This window comes from Pelophylax lessonae, assembly GCF_965119305.1.
Source record: "Pelophylax lessonae genome assembly, chromosome: 3".
Lineage (NCBI taxonomy): Eukaryota > Metazoa > Chordata > Amphibia > Anura > Ranidae > Pelophylax > Pelophylax lessonae.
Window position 1 is genome coordinate 584,132,729 of NC_138770.1, and position 23,221 is coordinate 584,155,949.

At 38.5% G+C, this 23,221-nt stretch overlaps 1 protein-coding gene across 2 annotated transcripts in view; it reads left to right on the plus strand.

Annotated features, from left to right (window-relative positions):
• Positions 1-23,221, plus strand: part of MEIS1 (Meis homeobox 1) — a 192,581-nt gene that overhangs the window by 11,724 nt on the left and 157,636 nt on the right. The gene's annotated exons all lie outside the window — the stretch shown is intronic.

The following is a 23,221-nucleotide window of genomic DNA, read 5'->3' on the forward strand; positions in this document are numbered from 1 at the left end:
GAAGATTGTATCCAAAACCTAAAAGCTGGGGGTGATTTACTAAAAGTTGCTCACTTTGGGAGGGAAATGTTCCTTTGTTGCCCAGTCACACTGTGTTTTATCTGCAATGACACTAAGGGGTTATTTAGTAAAGGTGAATAGACTGCGCACTCTGTAAAGTGCAGTTGCTCCAGAGATTAGTAAATGAGGTAAAAATTCCCTATGCAAAGAACGCCCAATCACATGCAAGGAAAAAAAAAAAACAGCATTTTTGCTTGCACGTGATTGGGCATTCTTTGAAAATAGAATTTTTACCTCATTTACTAATCTCTGGAGCAACTGCACTTTGCAAGGTGCACAGTGTTTAGTAAATCCACCCCCATAGGCTCCAGTCACATCTAAGTGTAGTGCAGCGACACTTGCTGTACTGCGGTTTTTTTTTGTGGCGCGTTTTTTGGAACGGCACCATTCCACTCCAGAAACACGCCAAAGAAGCTCACGTGCCTAATTTTGGCACAGAGCCAGGTGCGTTTTGTTTTGTGATTTATTTATTTCAGGTACTTATACAGCGCCGGCAAATTACACAGCGCTTTACATATACATTGTACATTCACATCAGTCATTTTAGCAGATTTTATTGTTCAGCAATCGCAGCAAAATTGGTCTTGGGGTGTCTTTAAGAAATAGCGGCATCATAAACGCGTCGCTGGTTTTGCCACGATTCTGAATCACACGATTTGCGTACACTCTGGTGTGAATGGAGCCGAATGCCCCGCACACACAATCTGAAAATCAGACGGCAGATCCACGTTTTTTGCTTGTTAGTCACAACTCACAGGTAGGAATTGAGGAGGTTACTAAAGGTATGAAAATTCTCCTAGGACAGGATAAAAATTCAGAAGGGATGCTTTGTATTGTATTTCCGAATGACAACTCTACTAATTAAACAAAAATCATACGATGTGGTATCGTACAAGAAAAATATCCATGCTTGTCTGATTGGATAATATTGGATGATCGGCTCTCGAAAGCCCTACTAACAATCAGATTATCGAACGATCGATTGGAAAGCGGTATTTATTGTAGAATTTTGGGATGGTGTGTACGGCTACAAGGGACTCATTTACTAAAGGCAATATACTGTAAACTTTACCAGCGCAGTTTCTCTAGAGCTTGGTAAACAAGCGGAAGCTCTGCTGACTTCCATCAGCCAATCATGTGCAAGCAAATATGTTTTTTTTTTCTTTTTCTTGTATGTGATTGGGTATTGTTTTCAAAGTGAAGCTTTACTCCATTTACTGAGCTCCAGAGCAATTGCACTTGCAAAGTACTCAGTATTTGCCTGTAAATCAATCCTGGAAAAACAATCGTGTTGTGTTTGCCCCAGAATGCAGCGCTCCAGAGCTGTGCGATATTAGGGCTGTTTCACACCACAGTGCGTTTTTAATCTGCATCAAAGATGCATGCACAGAATTTTCCATGGATTCCAACGGTCGTGGTTCACTCCATTGCAGTCAATAAAAGTAAAAGAAGCTGCATTTTCTCTGTGTGGAACGCATGTAAATGCAGCAAAACACACCAGAATGCACATTGCTCTGAGGTTTTATAAGTGTTCATTTAGAAAAAAAAATGCACTGGAACGCAATAGTGCATTAAAAATGCATGTAGAGGCGCATTCAAAAACTCATCTAGAATGCAGAATTTATGGTTTTGTATAATAATCGCACAGAAATATGTAAGGGCCCAATCACACTGCAACACATAAAAACACGCCATTTCCATTCATTTTTATTTACGTTTTTCTGCATTATTTTTTTTCTTAGGCATGTGTTCTCTGAGCTAAGTGTTGAAGATGAGAGGGGCATTGCGGTGCAGTGCGTTTTGAGACCTTTGCACACGTTTTTGTGCATAGAGGTGCGATATTATGCAAATATGTGGCATAAAATTGCACAGCGATGGAAGGCAGAGAAACAACATGTTCCGGAGTGAACATTCAACATAGAAAACTATGCAGTTGAGTTACTAAAACCGGAGAGTGAAAAGTCTGGTGCAGCTGTACATGGTAGCCAATCAGCTTCTAACTTCTGCTTTTTCAATGAAGCTTTGACATAAAACCTGGAAGCTGATTGGTTTCTATGCAGAGCTGCACCAGATTTTGCACTCTCCAGTTTTAGTAAATCAACCCGTATGCAACATTGCAGTTACTTTCATTTTTCAATGAGTGTGAATGGGGCCTAAGGCCCCTTTTTACACGGTCCGCATTCCGTTGCGGACCGTGCTCTGCTCAGCAGGGATCGATCCGCCGATCCCCGCTGAGCCGGCGGATGACAGCTCCTTCTCCGCACTGTGTGCAGAGAGGGAGGTGTCAGAGCCCCGCTGCTCTCTATGGGGAATCGGATGAGAGCGGACCGCCTGTCCGCTCTCATCCGATCCGATCCCCAGGACGGATTTCACGGACAGGATCGGATGCGGGTGTCAGCGGACATGTCACCGCTGACATCCGCTGCTCCATAGGGCTGAATGGGGCATCTGATCAGATCCGCCTAAAAAAACTGACAGGCTGATCCGATCGGAACGCCCGTGTGAAAGAGCCCTGAATGCGCACAAGCACAGCGCAACTCAATTCTCCTCCGCCACAATGCATTGGAGGAAAGAAGCCTTTGGGGAAAAAAAAGTAACTATGCAGAAAAACACACAGAAATGGAAAGGCCTGTTTTTATGTGTGTTGTAGTGTGAATGGGCCCTTAGATTAGTAAATGAGATGATGATCTGCTGACTTCAATTATCCAATCAGGTGCAAGCAAAAATATTTTTTTTTTTTCAGTTTAAATCAGCTTCTAACTTCAGCTTGTTCAAATAAGCTTTGATAATAAAACCTGGAAGCTGATTGGTTTCTCTGCAGAGCTGCTTTGAATTATGCACTCTCCAGATTATATGGATCTGTATCGTAATCTTAAAAAGTATGTTTTGTTACTGGAGAATGTTTTAGTTCCCTGGACTAATGAATGCGTGTTGATTCCAAGCAACCAATCAGATTAAGGGGATATTTAAAAATGTTGGATTTCCCACACAGTTGATTGGCTGTCTGAAATAAGCACACATTTGGTGGTCTGGTAACTGTCTGGTAAGTGAACCAGTAAATTGTGTAGTGGTTCTCCAAACAAGGAGAAAATGCTTGGTGATGATGTTGTGTATACGATGGCTGATTTACAAAGAAGTGAAAAAAATTGTGTGTATATTTAATGTATTCATCCATTCTTATGAAAAATGCCTGAACATGATTGGGTGTATACAGTCACCAGGAATTCACTTTTTTTAACGATTAGATACATTAAGTGAATACTCACGCTTTTTTTTCAGTGAGGAGTCTCAATTTCTTTAGTGAATCAGCCTGATTTTGTTATCTTTTGGCTGTACTGTTTGATACTTTACAGCAGGGGTAGGCGACCTCGGCTTTCCAGCTGTTGTCAAACGACAAGTCCCCTGAGGAACTGCAGGACTGACAAACACAGGCATGGCTCCTAGAGGCAGTGGCATGATGGGATTTGTAGTTTCACCACAACTGAAGTGCTGAGGTTGGCTTCCTCTGTTTAAAACATTCTAGATAAGAGATCCGGTAGGCTTTATTTTAGTGTCTGCTTTAGATAATAATACACATGCTGAGTTTCTTGGTTACCGTTTGCTGTGATAATGAGTATAATAAAGATGGGAAACGTTAAATGTTTGGAGCCTAGTGAAGAGTGTGGCTGATTTACTAAAACTGGAGAGTGCATAATCTGGTGCAACTCTGCGTAATCAGTTTCCAGTTTTTTTTTTGTCAAAGCTTAATTGAACAAGCTGAAGTTAGAAGCTGATTGGCCGCCATGCACAAGATTTTGCACTCTGGAGTTTTAGTAAATGAACCCCAGTGTGTTACTGAGTTCTGGCAGTTGGTTTCATAATGCTGTTGTTATAACTAAGCTTGTATTGGAGGATAAAGTAGTTGCCCAGATGTAGGTAAAGTTCTGTCCTGCTTTAGGAATCATTGATATTGGTTGTGATTTCCAGCATGGTAGTACTGGCAATGTAATCACCGTAAGAACATAGAAGTGGTCTGTTTATTATATAAGCCTTGCCTGCTTAAAAATAGTTAGGCCCCATTCACACTAGTCCGACTTGTCCGGCGATTTTGGACCGCAAAATCGCATGACAAGTCATTTTCCGTTATTTTCAATGAGCCCCATTCATATCAGTGCGTTTTGAAGTCGCACCGACTTCAAAGTAGTTCCTGCACTACTTTGCCACGATTTTAATGCGTTTTTAGGCATATAGCCTTGCCATTGCTTTCAAAATCGCGCCGAGAAATCGCGGCAAAATCACTGTAAAATTGCGTTGCATAAGTGTGAAAGGGGCCTTAAATGTGTATCTTCTATTGGTGATCATAAATAGTTTTGCTTGCATTGTTTTCAACTTTTAAGAACACATTTCTCATGAATTGGTGCCACCTGAAACTTTCTATAAGTATGCTGATTAGTTACTGACTTTTGCTGAAACATTTCTTACAATGTTATTGCAGATTTTCCACAAATGTTCAGAGATGTTACTCCTTTAGTTTTACAAAATCTGGTGGCACGTCAGTCATAGTTTAAAAATAGGCATGATTAATGTGTTGCAGATAGCATTTAGGGTGTAATCAGAAAAGCTCCTGGGAATTCCATGTTGGCTACACAATGCACAGCCAGACACAACGCTTTACACCGTCTTCATCCCTTTTAGGCAAATTGTGCTGAAACAACTTAAATCCCAGTGCTCCAGGCTAGCCTAGGTAGCATAGGGTTAACTGGTTTATATAGACTTTGATTTATGGTGTGATCAGATGCTTTTCACAGATCACAAGGTTGTTTTATCAAGATACTGATTCACAGCCATGCTATGGAAATACTTTAAAAACTTTTGAAGAAGTATGTCTTGTGGAAAAACAGAAAACCAAGCAAGCGCTTTCATTATGTTTTGTATGCCCACCGCAATAATTACATAAATATATGAGTAAATATTAATTGATCTGAGACGTATGTTTTCAATTATTGTTCCTTAGATAAGTTCAGGTCTTGTTTGTCCCCGGCATATGTAAAGAGGTGATGCGTAGCATTGATCAGGCCTTGGTCACGTCACACTCACACACACAGCTTTGTATCCTAGGGAACCCGTAGTGAAACACAGGTCGTGGCTGCTGAGCTCAAAATTGCAATCCAACAAGTCTAGCTAGAAATTGAGTTTCTTAAAGCTCTGGAGTGCTGGGCACATAAAGCTATTTGAGCAAATTACAAGAATAGCTCAGGGGCACAAATGAAATCAACGCTTTAATTGCCTCCAAAATGAAGATTTATACCCCATTTTCCCAAGAAATCATTATTTTCTTGAGAAAGCGACCCACCAAGCACGAGGATAACATATTTTAAACATCAATTAGAAAATTCAACTGATTTAGAAAATTTGCAGTTTAAAGAATTTGCTAAATTTAATTATTTTTTTTGGGCCTAAGAATATTTGACTTAAATAACAAGTCATTGATATAAGTACATAGGTTAGTTAGCTTTACCCTTTACTATCTTGTGGCTTTAGCTTATTACCATTGCATGATATGTATTTCTTGCATGCTGTCGCTGCCTTACTATATGGCTTTGTAATGGGCCAGCCAGCCTAATCCTTAAATGCACATCACTGTAATCTAATACATTGCATTATGTAAAGCAGATTGTAACAATGTAGCTTTAAATTAATTGTTCCATTAGTCAGGAACCCACTGCTATATGCTTGCATTCTAGTGGAGGTTTCAAGGAATTTATTATGATTGGTCATTAAGGCAACATGGCAGTACCCCAAAGCGACCAATCAGAATGAATCTTTGATATGAGGGTAGTAAAGAGAAACTGATTGGTTATTATGGTTTACTGTACTTTATGAATCACTTTTGCACCATTCTTTCTGAATACGCAAGTTAGCTTATTTATTAAGCCTTTTCTGAATACACAAGTTAGCGGCTTATTTCTAAGGCAGTGGAAAGAGCAGTCATGTGCTTTTACCTGTAGTAACAAAGCAGATTTCAGATTTGTATTTGTAGAGAGTAGTCAGAAGAATGAAAGATGTGAGTTTATTGGTTGCCATGGGTTGATGCATTTTGCCCATACGTTTTTATATGATTTATTTTTTTAATTTCACAATTCTACAAGGGTCATCACTGATTCTATTTTTTGTAGTCTGGAGAACAGTTTATAATTTCATTGTCCTACAATTCTATGAAAATATATAGTGTAAAGAAACAGGGACACTTTGAAGTGAATAGGAACAAGATAACCACAGCAATAGCCCTACCCATGAAAAAGTTTGCTGTAGACTTAAGAGCAAAAGAAATTAAACTTAGCATTTTCTTGTGAATGTTGCAGATCCAGTTCTAACTTTTCTGTTGTCTGCTTGCTGAAAAACACAGATACCCTTCAGGTGTTTTGTGACCTGGAGTGGTTAGTTGCCTGTTTAACTTGTTTTGTTACAAAGCATGGCGAGGAGGTGAAGGGCTTTTACCAGCACCGGAGTCTGTTCTTCATCGCAGTAATCTAGAGTTTCCTGTCCAGCAGCTGACCTCACAGTTCAGATCCCGAACCTCAGGAGGAGCTCTAGCACTATGTTTAATCGTTATTTTTTTGTGCATGGGTTTTGTTTTGTTCGGTTTGTTGTAACATGTTGCAGCAAAGTTAGTCACATTTTCTGCAGAATTTGTAGGCAAATCAGTGGTCAGTAGACATTTGCCAGCCAAAGAGAAAACAGCCATTTTGGATACTGACTCAACAATTTTAAGACTGTTGCCTATTGATGCACATAAGTGGGTCTTAGGATATGAAGAAAAGTTGGCTGAGTAGCAAAAGCACATGCAAATGTTTATGAATGCATAAGGTTACTGGGAATCTGTTGAATAGATATCTGGAAGCTGCCACAAGTGTCTTCATTTTGGAGGTGCAAGCTCCAGGTCTGTGAACGGATCTTTCCTTTTATTACTTTGTGAGTCAGTGACCCAGAATGAGCATGGTAACAGTATGTGACTGAACACATGGTGTGCACATGCTTGTTCTAGGTCAATGACTCACCAAGTAGTGAAGCCAGCTTCGGGGTGATAGCCTTGGAGCATGTACCTTCAAAAAACAAGTCCTCAATGGCAGCTCCAAATTTCTGTCCTGGCAGGCAGACTCTTTTTGAGATGGGAACCTTTGAGTTGTGCAATCTCTGGGATGCTTTCTTTGTAGTTTAAAAAACGAAGCATGTTTTACGCACAAGAGTGTCACATTGTCACAGTTAAAGCAGAAAGTTTGGACTTTATTTGCTTATCGTTAAACTGAAATGTCAAGCGTTTTATGTTTAGTTTATGTTTTAACTGATAAATTATCTTATTTTAGCGCTACAGCAAGGGTTAAAAAAAATGGAAAACTAAAAGTGAGAAGTGAATTCACCTACAAGCGTCTTGCCTTTTTTGCTCATTGCCTGTTTTATTGTGTTGACTATCTTTCATAGGAACATCTCATTTATGGTAATGAATTTTTATAGATGAGGGCTTTGACAACCAGCTGTCTGATCCAAAGAAGTCCAGACTTTGCAGGAGTGTAGCTGGGTTATTAGAAACACTAAGGAATCAGAGTTACAAATAGCATGACATTCCAGACCTTTTTTTTAGCTTTATTTTACTTATTCCTGATTTACAGGATTTAAAAAAAGCCCTGCAGTGGGGCCCTCCCATCGCAAGGGTTAACTGCTTTTTAAACCTAAGGCTGGCCATACATGTTCAATTTTCTTGTACAATTTTCTGTTAGATATACCAAAAACCATATAATATGAGGTCAAAACACTTTCAATTGTATCCAATTACACAGGCCTTTGTACTACATAGGTGAAGGTAAATTTAAAGAAAATTGTATGAAAATTGTATAATGTATGGCCAGCCTAAGGCTAAAGGAATAGGCTGTAACACTTACCATTATCCTCACTCCGGCAAGCTTCCTTCTCTCCAACACTGGGTTGTGGGTGAGCCCATGACATCCTTATGTACAATGCAGGAATACTGGTCCTGCATTGTATGTGATGACATCAGAGTTCCTTCTGAAGCAGCAAAGAGAAGGGCTTTGGGGGACCAGTCACACCATGTGGTGGAAGCCTTCTGGACTGAAGGATAAGATAATTATTATTCCTCTCCACCTAGATTTAACACGCATTTAACTTTTTCAGTGCTGCAGACCTCACTGAAAATTATTTTTTATTTTAATAAACCCCAGAGTTCAGCATTAAATTGCACTCTTATTTGCATTTCCTTATATAGATATATATATAGATCTTTTATAGATATGTAGGGGTTGATTTACCAAAGCTGGAGAGTGGAAAATCTGGTGCAGCTCTGCATAGTAGCCAATCAGCTTCTAACTTCAGCTTTTTCTATTAAGCTAAAAGCTGATTGGTTTCTACACAGAGCTGCAGCAGATTTTCCACTTTTAGTAAATCAACCCCATAGTCTTACATTTAGAATCTGCTTTGTTTGCTTCATCATTGTTTTTATTAGCCCTAATATTATAACTAATGTATGTATAATTTAGTATACAGTAAACCCCCGCTCCATCGCGGTTCAGTTTTTGCGGTCCCGGTAAATTGCGTTTTTTTTTTTGTAATGTTATTTTACTATATAAATCATTAAAAATGAAATATTTTTGTGTTTTCCATTGCTCTTGCTATGTCTCTCAGTATCTTTTATGTGTTTAAATGAGTTTCTATTGTTTTAAAAGTGTGTTTAAAGACCTTAAAACGCTTTTACACGTACAGTGACAGTAAAAAAATCATGCCTACAATGCATTTTAATAGGGTTTTTCTATTTCGCGGATTTTCACTTTTCGCGGCTGGGTCCGGAATGTAACCCCCGCAATGGAGGGGGGTTTACTGTACCTAGATTTGTAAACCTTAATTGCTGTTAGCACTATATGATATGTATCAGTTTGTGGTGTTATAGCATTGATTTAAAGGCTTTAGATCACGGTGGTGGAGAACTAATTGAGATACTAGAGAAATCACTTCTCCTTTCTGATTTCATGTTGTTATTGCTGAGCAACCAGCAGTGAAAAACCAGTATCTTTCTTTAAACCCTAAATCAGGGATCCTCAAACTACGGCCCTCCAGCTGTTGCGGAACCACACATCCCATGAGGCATTAGGAAAAACTCTGATATTCACAGACATGACTAGGCATGATGGGAATTGTAGTTCCCAAACAACTGGAGGGCCATAGTTGGAAGACCCCTGTACTAAACACTTTGGAAGAAAACTATAAAAAAAGAATGAAGAGTTGAAGCTCTCAGCATTCTGTCTTCGGTGGATTTTGTATTACATGCTACTTTAAAATGAACACTAAAAAAACCTAGACAAAACATTTTGCTTTATCTAATTAGTAAACCGCTGCTTGTTTATTGGTGGTAGAGTCTTTTTAATTGTGGTACACAAAAGATTTATGTATTTCTGGAGGATTTGACATGAGAGTGAAGCAAGTATGTATTTTTCTTTTTTTCTTTATATTATTACACGTTACATAGTTGGCTTTCGTGAATTTGTAAAATATTACACCTGCTTGTTTTAAAATTGTGAATTGACACCATTGCTGTGGTTGCTGTGTCACAGAATACAAACAGACTAGGAACAGCGGGAAAAATACACGCAGTGGATTTTTTTTCAAGGGACCGTGTCAAACATGCAGTAAATAATTTACTGCTCAGGCCCACACATTGAGGTTCAAAGCAAAAAGTTTGCTACACAATCACACTTTTACTCGTGTATCCCGATCATTAGGTGATAATGAAAAATAAAAGCATAGATCTCTGCTCTATAGGGCAGTTTGATTCGTTTTCCCACTTTCAAGCTTTTTCATATGTTTCTGTGCAAATTCCAAAACAGATCAAGTTTCTTTAGCCCTCCGGCTACAGAGGAGTTAATTTGTCTTTTTCTTGGGTTACAGATGCAAAGAGCAAAACTATTTGTGTATTTAAAATAGTGAAGATACATCACAGTAGCAGTAACATAAATAATCTGGCAAAGTATGGCAGCGATAGGTAGGATAGTAGTGATTCAGCTGAATTTATCGAATTCCTTATTGCAAACTATTGAGTTTTATCATTTTGGAGCTGCAGGAAAAAATACATATCAGCAAGAAAAAAAATGTGCATTACCTACATACTTTTCTGGCAGCCATGTTTTTCTGGCTGTGTGTTCAAGTCACACGTTTTTGCCTAGAGAACAATAATTCTCTATTGTGTCCCATTCTGCTCTGCAGCTCTCTCTCATATTGTAGCCCTTTCAGTGTACTCAGCACTTTACAAAAGTAATATACGAACCCAGGAAAAAGGATAACTGTATAACTGGAGATGTCATTACTTACATTAGAAATTCTAATCTAAAGTTTAATTTATATATTATTTATTTTTTATTTTTTATGTTTACAACTTTTTATTGAGTAGAAAAGTGGAACAGGTAGAAATTCTAGCATACAGCTGATATATCCAATAAATCGGCCGAATAAACAACCAGAGTTTGTTCCTATCCTTGTTCAGTCTACCTCAACAAGGATAGGAACAAACTATATTATAAAAAAATATTTATTAAATATTTTACACTTGTACTTTTTATATTTTGGAAGCTTTGAATAGAATTTGCTGCCTTTGTCAACTTTAATGAAAACTGATCGTTTAATTTTAATTTTACAATATCAAAAGTCTATGTAATTCTGATTAGGAAAATAATGAATATTATACAAAAGTTTTATTTTGATGTGTTTTAACAAATTCAATTTCTTTCAGTTTCAACAATGTAAAGAAACTGCAAAATACATTCAGACTTTTTCAGTCCTTATCATTAATATACCCGATTCTTTTTTAGAGCCATAAGTTCCCACAGTGAAAGAACAGTAAAGTTAGTTACAGTTTATAGATGACAGTGAAAGATAGATGATGAGAGATACCGTGTATACACAGCATGTGCAGCAAATACATAAAACTCAAAAAATAAACTTTAAATTGCATAAAAAAAACAATTTTGCTGAACATAAAATCTGATATTACTATAAAATCCTGTTATTTATAGTTTGTGTAGACAAGTAAGTAGTAAATAAATAGAGCTATTCACTAATACATTAGTGACAGCTTCCTACTGGTGTTTTGTATGAACAAGGGGGTCATTTAAAGAGAATCTGTCACATGTGTGTCTGTACAGTGTTATCCAACAGATTAAAATATTGCAGAGATTGATTTGTTTTTAAAGCCATGCTCCCACTGCTAAGTAATCAACTTTGAAAAGTCAGTTGTTTTGGCATCTTATGTTTACATTTCTAACGCTAATGCAGTATGTGCCATAGAGAAAGGATGTCTCAAAACTGCTTTGTGCTTGGACACTGCGGGCAATTATTCAAAATGTCTGCCTCCAGAATGACAGGTTCCCTTTAATGAAGGAGGATGCTTTTACACTCTTAGCAATTTTCACCTTCGATTTGTTAATGGAAAATTGTACAGCCTTTAGTAAATGATTTCTTAACTTGTGAATAATCAATTTTACAGTTTATTATTTCTAAACACCTAAATATTAAAAAGAACCTTGTCTGACAAATGTGAATATTTGCAAAGTCTGTGCAAATCATCTTATAATTATCAAGCTTGCGCCAAGTCTAAATACAGAAGCATTTCTAGAGAAAAAAAATAAAAAATAAAGCAGACAGCCAGCCAAATTCCTATAGGAACTAGCAGGAAAATGCTCAAAATGAACAAGCGAATAAGATTTTTCATTAAAAAAATGATTATTTAACATTATTTGACTCGAGTGTCAGGGAAACAGATGATAGACAGAAAACTGATCATAGATTTTAGTAACGTCTACCGTGTATTTATAATTACTCCCTAGCAGCTTTCTTGATTTGGAAAACTGTAAATGACAGTACTGAACTGTTTTACCGTAGAGAATCATAATCATTTCAGAGTAGGTTTAAGAAGAGACAGTAGGAAATATATATATATATATATATATATATATATATATATATATATATATTTTTTTTTTTTTTTTTAATAAGGATTATTCTATAGTATACAGGTCTGAAGGTATTACACAGGTAAATGTTTTTGGAAGGCATGTGTTAAAACACAGGCGTTTTTCCAGTCCATTTTCATGCATATCCTGTGTATTTTAAATGCATTTCCTTTGCGTTTTTGTTATATGAGAAAACACCCTTTGGCTGCAAGCTCCATTTTCCACAGTGCATTTGTCACCTATATCCACAGACGTCTGTTCAACACATCTTCTACCTACACTGACTCATTTCTAGTCCCTTGGGAAAAATTTTCACAGCAAACCAATATGTATTTAAAATGTGCATTTTCCTGTGTGCTCTAGCACATAAAACAACATTGGACCTATTTTTAGTAGTGTTACAGTGCAGTCACATACATAAAAAAAGACACAGGTACTCCAGAAGTGTGTATGGACCCTTTGTTTGTCTAGTTATAAAACTAAATTTCACAACTCCTTGAAGTGAAAAGCAGACCTTTAAGAGGAAAAAAAAAAAAAACGAATGAAAACATATGCAATGAACAGCTATCACCAGATTGCAAAATATGTCCAGAATGTAGACCGAGGGAGTCTTGCTAACTTTGGTCTTATCTTTTTAAAGTGGTTATGTTACCTCCCATTTTTTTAGTCTTAAGAGAAATATAATCAGATTTCCTGTTTAATTTTCCAATAAAATGAAGAAGAAATCCTGTTGGTGACTATAAGCAGCTGCTATACTTTTCTCTAGATTTCATCGCCCCAATTTGTAAAATATTAGCTGCAATGATCTGTATGACATAAGCTGGAGATTTGAGTGTCATTTGCAGTAATTGGGCAGTACATGGGGTACTGTCACAAAGAGAAAGGAAATATCAGTTGGATTAGTGGCAAAGATAATGCAGCATACTTAAAAAAGTAGTACTTGTAAAAAGTGTGGTTCAAGAGAAGAATAGAGCTTGTTGGCACTAAGGTTGGCCACATGTGCTGCACTTTTTAATGGATAATAAATTGACTGAGTCATTAACTACTTCAGCTCCGGAAGGTTTTTATCCCCTTAATGACCAGGCCATTTTTTGCGATTCAGGGCTGCATTACTTTACCTAACAATTGTGTGGTCGTGCAACGCTGTACCCAAATAAAATTGATGTCCTTTTTTTCCACAAATAGAGCTTTCTTTTGGTGGTATTTGATCACCTCTGCGGTTTTTAGATTTTGCGCTATAAACAAAAAAAGAGTGACAATTTTGAAAAAAAAAAAAAAAAACTCAATATTTTTTACTTTCTGCTATAAACATTCCCAATTAAAAAATGTAAAAAATCAATTTATTAGTAATGGCGGCGATAAGGGATTTTTAGCGGGACTGCGACGTTGCAGCGGACAGATCGGACCCCTAACTGACATTTTTGACACTTTTTGGGGACCAGTGACACTAATACAGTAATCAGTGCTAAATATTATGCACTGTTACTATTTAAATGTCACTGGCATGGAAGGGGTTAACACTGGGGGTGATCAACGGGGTAATGTATGCCTAATAATGCTTACTGTAGGGGGGGGTGGGCTCTGTGACAAGCACAGAGAGAGAAACTTAGCTGAAACTCATGATCTTGATCTGCCTGTGTGACAGATGACTCACCTGCTTTGTTTACATAAGCAGGTGGGTGTTCTGTCAGTTTCTGTGACGATTGCGGGAGGCGGCGATCATCACTGCTCCTCCCACTGCCTGACTCCCGCTGTGTATAATCACAGTGGGAGAGCAGTCTCGTCACTGAGACGGCGTGCGTGTAATCACGTAACAGTACAATAAAGGTTGCCACCTTACCTGGGACAGATTACTGGCTTCATGATCCTTTTTTCTTATTAACCACTTGCCTACTGGGCACTTAAACCCCCCTCCTGCCCAGGCCAATTCTCAGCTTTTGCGTGGCCACGCAACACTGTACCCAAATTTAATTTTTATCTTTTTTTTTCAGTCAAATAGAGCTTTCTTTTGGTGTTATTTAATCACTACTGGAGTTTTTATTTTTTGCTGAACAAACAAAAAAGACCGAAAATTTTGAAAAAAAAAAAAAGTTTTTATAGTTTGTTATACAATTTTGCAAATAAGTAATTTTACTTCTTCATTGATGTGCGCTGATGAGGCGGCACTGATGGGCCCTGATAGGCACTGATAGGCTTCACAGATGGGCACTAATAGGCTGCACTGATGGGCACTGATAGGCTGCACTAATGGGCACTAATAGGCGACACTGATGGGAACTGATAAAGCGGCACTGATAAGGCGGCACTGGTGGGCACTGATGGGTGGCACTGATGGGGGGGCACTGAAGGGCACTGGTAGGTTGCACTGAAGGACACTAATAGGTGGCACCGATAGGTGGCACTCATGGGCACTGATGGGCACTAATAAAAGGCACTGATGGGCAATGATAGGCATTGGTAGGTGACACTGATGGGCAGCACTGATGATGGGGCCCTGATTGGCACTGATAGGTGACTGGTGGGCACTGGTAGGTGGCACTGGTAGGTTGCACTGGTGGGCACAAATGCTCCTCTCCTCTTCAGGACTGATGTCCCTCTAACAGCGTGAAGAGAAAAAATAAGCTGATTGCCGGCTGCTGTTTACATCACATATTTAGCTGTCATTGGCTGACACGTGGTAAGGGGCCGGGACTCGCTGATCACAGAGTGAGCCGTGCGCACTCCGCAGGGAGTGCGCAGGCAGCTCATGCATGGGAGGGCATACATGGACGACCTCCCGGCAATTAAGGTCTGCGCTGTAGCCATCTTTCGGCTATAGCGTGGATGGGAAGAGGTTAAGTTCATATCTCCCAGGTGGCAACCCTAGGTGCCATTCATCTCTTTTGGCAGAAGCAATGCTGTGCCAGAGATGCAATAAACAATATTTAAAGTGTTACTAAACCCTGGACCCTGTATTCACTATATATGGTTCAGTACACAGAACATGGAAATGTAGTTATTTTAGTAAATATAAACTAGTAAATAATTTTTCTCATCAGCAGTATATGACAGTCTTGTGACTTCTATCAGTGCCCGCCGAGCACTGGTTAAAGCTTGTAGGAGGAGTTTTTATTCTCCTCTGACTGTCCAATGAGGCTACATGACCCCTGACCCTCTGTCTGGACAAAGCTTATTGTCCCTGTGCTGATCACATGCACCCCCCTCCCCCCCAAAAAAAAAAAACTCTCTAGCAATACACATCAAACTGAGCATGTGTAGAGTGCCCCTAAGGCTCTGTTCTATCAGGAGATGGATTGGGGACAGTAAAAGAAGGGGGTGGGGAATCATAAAAGACAGGATCAAACAGCCTTTTTACACAATGTAGAGAATTAACCCCTTAAGTTCCACAGTGAGTATAAAAAGCATGCTTTACTGCATATACAGACTGATTTTACTGTTGTGGGTTTAGTAACACTTTAAGAAAGATGCACTACAATCAAACACGGAGACAAGTTTAAGTGGCAGTATTAGTGCCTAAAGTGTAGAGAAGTTATGGGGCCCCTACTAGTTTTTCATTATAAACAATGTAAACTCTACTTTAGAGCAGTCCATGCGATTTATGTAACAAGTAAAATATGTTGCATGTGAATTATTAAGGTTCTCCAGGCCAGCAGGCTGGTGTTTGCTACAAACACTCTGCAAGGCTTGGAGGAAATGAAAGAAAACAGAAAATTCTCCTCAATCTGTATTGGGTTTTGAAGTGAACACATGTTTGTTTTAGTTGTTGGGAACCATAATTATAGGAAATTCTATAAGGAACAGAAGGTTGTTGCTAAACCTGCTAGGGAGGCTGTACACAGAACATTCACAACAGGAAAAATGTGGCTGGGCCACAGTCATTTGACCCTGGGGTATGAATCGGGGTCAGCATTTCAGAGGCAGTGACATTACCACTGATCTACTCCTGTAGCTCTTCCGGGCAATAACATCAATGTTTCTTGTGCTCAGTGAATGATCACTGGCATAAAAGCTGTGAATATTACACAACCTGTAGAAAGAATTGTGTTACCTTACTAAACATAATGCAAAATGTCATTACAGATCACACATAACTTGTTACATTGAAAGGAAATGAACATGAAAAGATGCTTGTGTTTTGTTTGTTTGCTTTTTTTAAGGAATTAAAGTGGGAAAAATTCTTGGTGACGTGTATTTACATTCTGATAAATTCCCCACCTTGGTGTCTATGGAAAAGGAATTCCTTATACATGACCTAATTCCTGAATGTCAATAGGTGTTGTTTTTCCATAAGTGCCCATAAGAAATAGAGGCAACCATTATGAATGGCAGTTAACCTACCCTTGCACAGACTCAATTATTGTCCTAAACTGGCGACTTTGTTGTAACCTTGCAAATTGCTGACACTGTGTATAGTAAATATATTTGCATGATTTCAGCTTCAGATCTCTAACTGAGACAGTAGGAAAAATTAGGACAGTTACTTATTGTCTATTGTGTTCTAATATTTGTATGGGTATAACACGTTGTAGTTTACAGGATGTTGGAGGATTCCCAATGTCATCTGAATTACGCACATGTATTTCAGGTGCCTAGAGATCTTTTTAAGGTATACAGTGGGTACGGAAAGTATTCAGCCCCCCTTAAATTTTTCACTCTTTGTTATATTGCAGCCATTTGCTAAAATCATTTAAGTTCATTCTTCTTCCTCATGAATGTACACATAGCACCCCATACTGACAGAAAAACACAGAATTGTTGACATTGTTGCAGATTTATTAAAAAAGAAAAACTGAAATATCACATGGTCCTAAGTATTCAGACCCTTTGCTCAGTATTTAGTAGAAGCCCCCTTTTGATCTAATACAGCCAGGAGTCTTTTTGGGAAAGATGCAACAAGTCTTTCACACCTGGATTTGGGGATCCTCTGCCATTCCTCCTTGCAGATCCTCTCCAGTTCTGTCAGGTTGGATGGTAAACGTTGGTGGACAGCCATTTTTAGGTCTCTCCAGAGATGCTCAATTGGGTTTAAGTCAGGGCTCTGGCTGGGCCATTCAAGAACAGTCACGGAGTTGTTGTGAAGCCACTCCTTCGTTATTTTAGCTGTGTGCTTAGGGTCATTGTCTTGTTGGAAGGTAAACCTTCAGCCCAGTCTGATGTCCAGAGCACTCTGGAGAAGGTTTTTGTCCAGGATATCCCTGTACTTGGCCGCATTCATCTTTCCCTCGATTGCAACCAGTCGTCCTGTCCCTGCAGCTGAAAAACACCCCCACAGCATGATGCTGCCACCACCATGCTTCACTGTTGGGACTGTATTGGACAGGTGATGAGCAGTGCCTGGTTTTCTCCACACATACCGCTTAGAATTAAGGCCAAAAAGTTCTATTTTGGTCTCATCAGACCAGAGAATCTTATTTCTCACCATCTTGGAGTCCTTCAGGTGTTTTTTAGCAAACTCCATGCGGGCTTTCATGTGTCTTACACTGAGGAGAGGCTTCCGTCGGGCCACTCTGCCATAAAGCCCCGACTGGTGGAGGGCTGCAGTGATGGTTGACTTTCTACAACTTTCTCCCATCTCCTGACTGCATCTCTGGAGCTCAGCCACAGTGATTTTTGGGTTCTTCTTTACCTCTCTCACCAAGGCTCTTCTCCCCCGATAGCTCAGTTTGGCCGGATGGCCAGCTCTAGGAAGGGTTCTGGTCGTCCCAAACGTCTTCCATTTGAGGATTATGGAGGCCACTGTGCTCTTAGGAACCTTAAGTGCAGCAGAAATCTTTTTGTAACCTTGGCCAGATCTGTGCCTTGCCACAATTCTGTCCCTGAGCTCTTCAGGCAGTTCCTTTGACCTCATGATTCTCATTTGCTCTGACATGCATTGTGATCTGGAAGGTCTTATATAGACAGGTGTGTGGCTTTCCTAATCAAGTCCAATCAGTATAATCAAACACAGCTGGACTCAAATAAAGGTGTAGAACCATCTCAAGGATGATCAGAAGAAATGGAAAGCACCTGAGTTAAATATATGAGTGTCACAGAATAGGGTCTGAATACTTAGGACCATGTGATATTTCAGTTTTTCTTTTTTTAATAAATCTGCAACAATGTCAACAATTCTGTGTTTTTCTGTCAGTATGTGGTGCTATGTGTACATTCATGAGGAAGAAGAATGAACTTAAATGATTTTAGCAAATGGCTGCAATATAACAAAGAGTGAAAAATTTAAGGGGGTCTGAATACTTTCCGTACCCACTGTAATTGCCAAGTGCTCCTTGGCATTAGATTTTGCCATTCATTTGTTCATTGTGCCTGGAGTACTGACTTAAAGCAGAACTATACACCATCTGACCACCACAAACCCAAAACACAATTTAATTCCTTTTTAATATTCAAAGCAAACTCTCCCATCCATCCATGACTTTGTGCTTTATTTTGTTGAGAAATCACTTTGAAAAAAAACCCCTAGAATTTCTGGCCGCGGCTACCTTGAAGTAAGGGCAGATAAGTCCTGTAGCATTTACTTCCAGGAATCCACCTTCCCTTAGCTCAGGCATGCAGGCAGGAGGCTCCTCCCCTCCAGATGACTCCTAGGATGTATGACATAATTTGCCTAGGCCTGGAAACCAGGAAGAAACTGAGGGAATGCAAAAAAAAGTAAATATGATATACTTTCCTATCTATTCACTAATGCTAGCAGCATAAGGATTAAAAATAGTCAATGTTGTTTGAGAGAGTAAAGTTCCACTTTAAGTAAAGTATACCCAATAGCAGGGGTCTCCAAACTTTTTAAGCAAGGGGCCGGTTTACTGTCCTTCAGACTTTAAGGGGGCCAGACTGTGGCCATTGGTAGTAGAAAATGCCCCAGCATCAGTACCTCATCATTGGTTTTAATGAGAGGAATAGTGCCCCAATGATGGGGTCAGTAGGGGAATGAATACAGGTGTGTTAAGTGCTTCCACCTTCTCATATCTCAGTAGGGGGGGATGATGCCCCATCACTGGTGTCACTTGATAGAATAATGCCCCAAGGGGCAGATAAAAGCAAGCAAAGGGCCACCATTTGGAGACCACTGCCCTATACTAAAGCATTTTCCTAACAATCCTTCCCTAACCTAACACTTGAAATGTAATCATCCTGATTGCAGGTGCTGAGAATGACGGATCCATAGGATTTACATTTATTTAAACTGTTATTTTTACAGACTGAGCACTAGAGATGGCCATAGACATGCAATGATTGCACCATAAAATGTGATTGGATTCTGCAGTCTCAATAGGTATTGAAGTTTACATAAGTCTACACATAACACTCTCCCCTGTATTTTTATCATTTGTTCATACTAAAAATGTAAGTTGCCTTTTAAAAGTAGACAATAAAATGTTTAGGTCCTGTACATACAGTCTTGAAAACGGTGTACCCAGCATAGGCCTGGCATTGATGCTTGCACTTTGTAACTCAGTGATGCCTCTTCTGTGTATGTCCCCCATTGGTGAAATTGATGTACCATGGCCTAGTGGGGTAAATTTAAACACCTCAGCTTACAAGCACTTTGATTTATGATTAGTATCCCAGAATTAGCCCCTATCATTTTGCTATCTGCGACTAATCGGTCCGGAAAACTGAACTGAAAGAATTGTTTTACGAATATCTTGTGATTGTTTACAGTGCCATCTTTATTCGTCATAAAGGATAAACAATTATCTCATATGATTATAATTATTACTTATTTACTCATAGTGATATTCATTCTCAAGTTGTCATTTCCCAGTGTAGGTTTGAATAATTATGGTCACTTTGAGGCAATACAGACGAACCGTTGGGGATCAGTGTTTGTTGTAGAACACATTCTTTTTTTCCTGTCCTCTTCTTCATTCACATAGTCATGATGGAATTCTGTTCAGAAAAAAAAATGCAAACCTTGTTATGATACAGCTGGATGTTTTTAGCGAAGTGCCATGTTCTCATCCGTAATGCCCATCAGTTGGTGAGATACAACAGCTGGCCATAGACAGAAAGATGTCTCACTGAGGATGAAGGATGCTGAGGCATTTTTCTGTCATTGATTACCTTACTGCATTGATGGAAAAGCTACTGTGATCTCACCAGCTCAGTCTACATATGGATGTAGTACATGTACAGGGACTGTATACTTTCCATAGAAAAAATATATGTAACCACCAACTTTACATTTACAATAAAAAACAAATGCTCAGAAAGACTAGAGAATTGCTACAATTTCTTTTTTACTGGCCAAACTAGTCCTAATACTTGCAAAGATGGGACAAAGTATGGCTACTGTAATGTGTTTTACATACCATACAGTTTACAGTCTTCATAATAATAAAAATTCTGACTCTACCCAGTTTTGTTTTCCATCAGCTATTGAGAAAATCAAACTATTCTTCCAGTGGGGCTTATTAGCATATTGGTTGCCAAACGTTCACTTTTAAAATCACTGTCAAAGAAACATTGGGCTGGTTTGTTTTTATACCCGTGATGACTTGGCGTAACTACTGTATAATGTCAGACGCCTTCACTGGCAGATTTTAAATATTTGTTTACTTTACAAACTTGACACTTTTAACCCAAAAATATAAAGTGATATGAAGAAAGTCAATTCAGTAAAAGGTTTATTTGGCATTTACCCCCAAAAACTAGCAAATACCACGTAAACCTGTCCAAATGTCAATTCACAAAGAAAAAGGAAGCAAAAACCTTCAAGAAATAAGTAGTGGTCTAGCCACATGGTATTAAGGAACTAGCTGCTTGTGAAGAAGCCGGCACCTGCTGGCATCCTTAACAACCAGTGAATAGTTGGTTGTTAAGAAGCCGGCACCCGCCGACTTCTCAACAACCAGCAACTCTGAGTTGAACTATAACATTTAGCAGTGATTGGAATACTAGGATAGGAATGCTAAATATTTCAGTTCCTGCTGCAACCCTTCTGCAGTAAACTTTTATGCAAAATCACACGTTAAAAACAAGAAAAATAAAAAAAAAAACTCAGTATTTAATTTGTGTTTTTTTGTGAATTGCATGTTCATGGGTTAAAAAGGCATGATTTAATTTAACTCAAATAATCATGTGATATTTAATTCTTAGTGGATTGACCTCATAATGTAATACAGCTAAATTTAAATACGTTTGTACTTTTAGAAAAAGCTAATATGAAGTATTTATCTATATGGGAGCTGTTATTTAATTGTTCTACATGTTTCATGTTGCTACATGTATGTTGACAACAAGCATAGACCATGTTTTTCATGTTTATATGTTTGCATAAAAAAGCATAAAAAAAGAATTTTCACAAATTGGTGATCCTTTCCTATCTGCATTTTACGTGTTAACCTGGCTAGAAACTGAGATCCAATTTGTTGTTGGTATTGTGATTATTATTTTATTGCATATATTTATTTTGCTTGTATCTAGACTTTTTTTTTTCTGCAGACACACATTAAAACATCACAGAAGTTCTTTAATTTGATTGCTTTGATTGGGGTTAGAACAAAAATCAAAATTCAGAACGGGGCTTAGGAAGGAAAGCCGCTGTTTTACTGTTTTCAGTCATCATAACTCATATCTGCCTCAGACTCCTTCTACAATGGAGCTTTTCATCTTAAAAATACAGAGCAACTGGAGACGGCACTAAAAATATTTATCCTATTATCCAACTTGCTTAGATATGGTAACTAGAATGGCACGTTATCATTCTCTTGTTGCTGTGCTTTATTGGTGCTTTAAACTGCAGTTACTGAAAGGCATATGTCAAAAAATGGGCTAGGGGCCCCTCATGCATAGCAAGCAAACACTGATTACTGCCCAAATATCCAATCCCACTAGACTAATTCATCCTAAAGGAAATTCTTGACTGAATTTAACATATTTTTCAAAACATCCAGCTAGCTGCTTGATAGTCTGAGTAATACACAGAGGCTGTGATTTGCTGATCGGTCAAGCTGTGAAAATTGTTTATAAATTTTACAGTTGATTGCTTCCTTACTGTTTATGCTTCAAAATCTTGGATGAGAAGGAGTTTGCCAAAACCTTTATATCACATAGACACCGTTGCCCAGGAACTGAGCAAACCTCTTTGGATACAAAGTTGGCAGAAGAACCATTGGTTGACTTTAAAATTTGTATCCAGTTCCCTATTTTTCCCCACAGATAAGCCCTATGCATTGTTGGATTTGTCATTGAAACTGCCATGTGATGTTTGGTGGCTATTCACTCATTCTTCACAAATAAAACATAAGAGCTTATTTTATTGATTTCTAATACCCCAGAGTAATGGAAATATTAAATATTGCTTATAATTATTTACATTTTAATTTTGTGATAGCTCTTATTCACATACAGTATGTCAGGGCTCGACAAACCCGGGCGCCAGGTCGCATTTGCGACTAGAATTAGCGACCTGGCGCCTGGGGTGCCCTGCATAGGGTGTCCTGTCCCTTTTGAGCCCCCCACCTTCTCCTCGAGTGCACGGACTTCCGCGCTGTCCAAAAATTGAGGCCCCGGCTTTTCGGCCTTCTTCTGTGAGATGAGAAAGGCTAGGGCAACTGGCGCCCTCTTGTGGTGGCCGGGAGTAATGCATGTTCTTAATGCCTTTCCATCTCCTTCCAAAGAGGAAATGAAAGGAAAGTTTTTTTTAAGGCTTCATCTCTCTGTCCAGTTACCTTTGCTTAATGGTAAGTGGACAGGGAGTATGGTTATTATTATTAATTTATTTTTTAAATGTAAAAAAAATAAATAATTTTTTCTTTTTTTTTTAATTATTAAAAAAAAGTTTTTTTTTTCCAATTCTTATTAAAAAAAAAAAAAAAAAAATTGAGATATATATATATATATATATATATATATATATATATATATATATATATATATATATATATATATATATATCTTTTTTTTTTTTTTTTTTTTTTTTTTTTTTCCTCATCGCCGTGCCACAGCCGAAGGCCCCTTTCACACGGGCTGTCTGATCAAGTCCGCCTGTCAGTTTTTCAGGCAGACCTGATCGGACCCTTCAGTCTCCTCTATGAAGCAGTTATCTGCCGCCATCTGATCCTGTCCGCCAAAAACAGACGGATGGTGGTTCTATTTTCTATCCATCCCATTGATCGGATCAGATGGCATCGGATGGAAAGAGACAGTCTGTTTCCATCCAATTGCGCTATAGA